The sequence below is a fragment of the Bos indicus genome, chromosome 6, assembly GCF_029378745.1.
Source record: "Bos indicus isolate NIAB-ARS_2022 breed Sahiwal x Tharparkar chromosome 6, NIAB-ARS_B.indTharparkar_mat_pri_1.0, whole genome shotgun sequence".
Taxonomy (NCBI): Eukaryota; Metazoa; Chordata; class Mammalia; order Artiodactyla; family Bovidae; genus Bos; species Bos indicus.
The window spans coordinates 41859990-41862863 of NC_091765.1; the positions used below are offsets into that span (position 1 = coordinate 41859990).

General features: G+C 36.2%; 1 protein-coding gene across 2 annotated transcripts in view; it reads right to left on the reverse strand.

The window, feature by feature from the left end:
* The window catches only part of KCNIP4 (potassium voltage-gated channel interacting protein 4), a 1318263-nt gene that overhangs the window by 881434 nt on the left and 433955 nt on the right, over nt 1–2874 (reverse strand). The window lies entirely within an intron of this gene.

The window sequence follows — 2874 nt, forward strand, 5'->3', positions numbered from 1 at the left end:
TGAAACCAGCTTGAACATCTGAAAGTTCACAGTTCATATATTGCTGAAGCTTGGCTTGGAGAATTTTGAGCATTACTTTACTAGTGTGTGAGATGAGTGCAATTGTGGTGGTTTGATCATTCTTTGACATTGCCTTTCTTTGGGATTGGAATGAAATCTGACCTTTTCCAGCCCTGTGGCCACTGCTGAGTTTTCCAAATTTGCTGGCATATTGAGTAAGCACTTTCACAGCATCATCTTTTAGGATTTAAAGGAGCTCAACTGGTTTACAAGTGTTACCGGGAAAACTGGTCAACCACTTATAAAAGAATGAAACTAGAACACCTTCTAACACCATACACAAAATAAACTCAAAATGGATTAAAGATCTAAATGTAAGACCAGAAACTATAAAACTCCTAGAGGAAAACATAGGCAAAACACTCTCTGACATAAATCACAGCAAGACCCTCTATGATCCACCTCTCAGAGTAATGGAAATAAAAGCAAAAATAAACAAAGGCAACCTAATTAAAATTAAAAGCTTTTGCACAATGAAGGAAACTATAAGCCAAGTGAGAAGACAGCCTTCAGAATAGGAGAAAATAATAGCAAATGAAGCAACAGACAAATAATTGATCTCAAAAATATACAAGCAACTACGGCAGCTCAATTCCAGAAAAATAATGACCCAATCAAAAAATGGACCAAAGAACTAAACACACAGTTCTCCAAAGAAGACATACAGATGGCTAACAAACACATGAAATTATGCTCAACATCACTCATTATCAGAGAAATGCAAATCGAATCCATAATGAGGTACCAGCTCACCCTGGTCAGAATGGCCGCGATCCAAAAGTCTACAAGCAATAAATGCTGGAGAGGGTGTGGAGAAAAGGGAACCCTCTTACACTGTTGGTGGGAATGCAAACTAGTACAGCCACTATGGAGAACAGTGTGGAGATTCCTTAAAAAACTGGAAATAGAACTGGCATATGATCCAGCAATCCCACTGCTGGGCGTACACCCAAAGGAAACCAGAATTGAAAGAGACACATGTACCCCAATGTTCATCGCAGCACTGTTTATAATAGCCAGGACATGGAAGCAACCTAGATGTCCATCAGCAGACGAATGGATAAGAAAGAAGTGGTACATATACACAATGGAATATTACTCAGCCATTAAAAAGAATACATTTGAATCAGTTCTAACGAGGTGGATGAAACTGAGCCTATTATACACAGTGAAGTAAGTCAGAAAGAAAAACACCAATATAGTATACTAATGCATATATATGGAATTTAGAAAGATGGTAACGATAACCCTATATGCGAGACAGCAAAAGAGACACAGATGTATAGAACCGTCTTTTGGATTCTGTGGGGGAAGGCGAGGGTGGGATGATCTGAGAGAATAACATTGAAACATGTATATTATCATATGTGAAACAGATTGCCAGTCCAGGTTCGATGCATAACACAGGGTGCTCAGGGCTGGTGCACTGGGATGACCCAGAGGGATGGGATGGGGAGGAAGAAGGGAGGGGGTTTCCCATGGCTGATTCATGTCAATGTATGGCAAAAAACCACTACAATATTGTAAAGTAATTAGCCTTCAACTAAAATAAATAAATTTTAAAAAGAGAAAGAAAGAAAAAAAATAAAGTAGCTCAACTGGAATTCCATCACCTCCACTAAAATCATGATTTACTAGAAGTTTATACTTCTGTTTTCATTTCCATTTTGATCAATGTGTCTTTTAAAAGGATTTTGAAATATCTAAGTTATACTGACATTTTGCTTTCCAGTTTCATTTTAATTTCTATCTTTATGACATGAAGACCAGAGAATGGTCTCTATATTATTTATATGCTTAAATAATTGACTGAGGTTTTATAGTAGCTCTCAAAATGGTTGGTATTGCCTATGTTTCATGGTCATTTGAAAATAAGGTAGTTTTACTTCTTTTGAGGGAACAGAACACTTATACACTTGGTAGAATTTAATTTAAATTGGCCTATAAATGAAATAAAATTCTGTAATCATAGTCAGAGTTGAAAAATTAAAGAAGCAATATGATTTGAAGGAGAGTATCTTTAGTTATTGAAGGTGAACACTCAAACCAGGAGTCTAAAGGCAGAAAATGTACTTGAGGAAGTAAATAAAATAAATGGTGAATAATGGATGAGACTAGATTTGAGGATGGAATCAGAAAAAATTGTCTCTAAAGCAGAATGAAGACTTAGGCCCATTCCATCCTTTCTCTTCTCTCTGTGTTTGCCTTATTTCAGCATTTTTGGTATTTCTGTCTTAAATGTTTGTCATTTCTGAGACTTTTGTGAATTATCTCTAGAATTATTAACCTAAAAACTTTCTTTAAATCTATTTTGTATTAATTCACTCTATATACCATTGCTTTAAGTAACACTATCCATGAACTAATGGAATGATACAATGTATGGCATTAAATATGACAATTGAAAGAGTTTGCCTACATATGTTCCAGAATAATTTCACTTATTCTTTGCACACAAGACTTTAATAACACTCAGTCTTGCACTGCTGGTAGGGCTGGTATTGCCCTCAAACCGACTGCAGGAGGTAAGTCATGGAGGTGACGCTTTGGCAGCCAGGGGGCTTAAATTAGGAGTCACATGGACAAGTAGATGACAGGTCAGAAACCTAACACTGAATTAAGAGTCCAAGATGATTTGGAAGTCTTAGGAAAGTTTGGGACAACGTCACTTATTTTGTCTTGAGTTAAAGTCAATACTTTCTATATTACAGGTTAGATTTTCAAGAACCTAAGAAGGAAAACATATCTCCTTATAGTTTCTTATACCCTCCAAATAATCCATCTATTGAAAGAGAATAATGTCCAATACCTTGC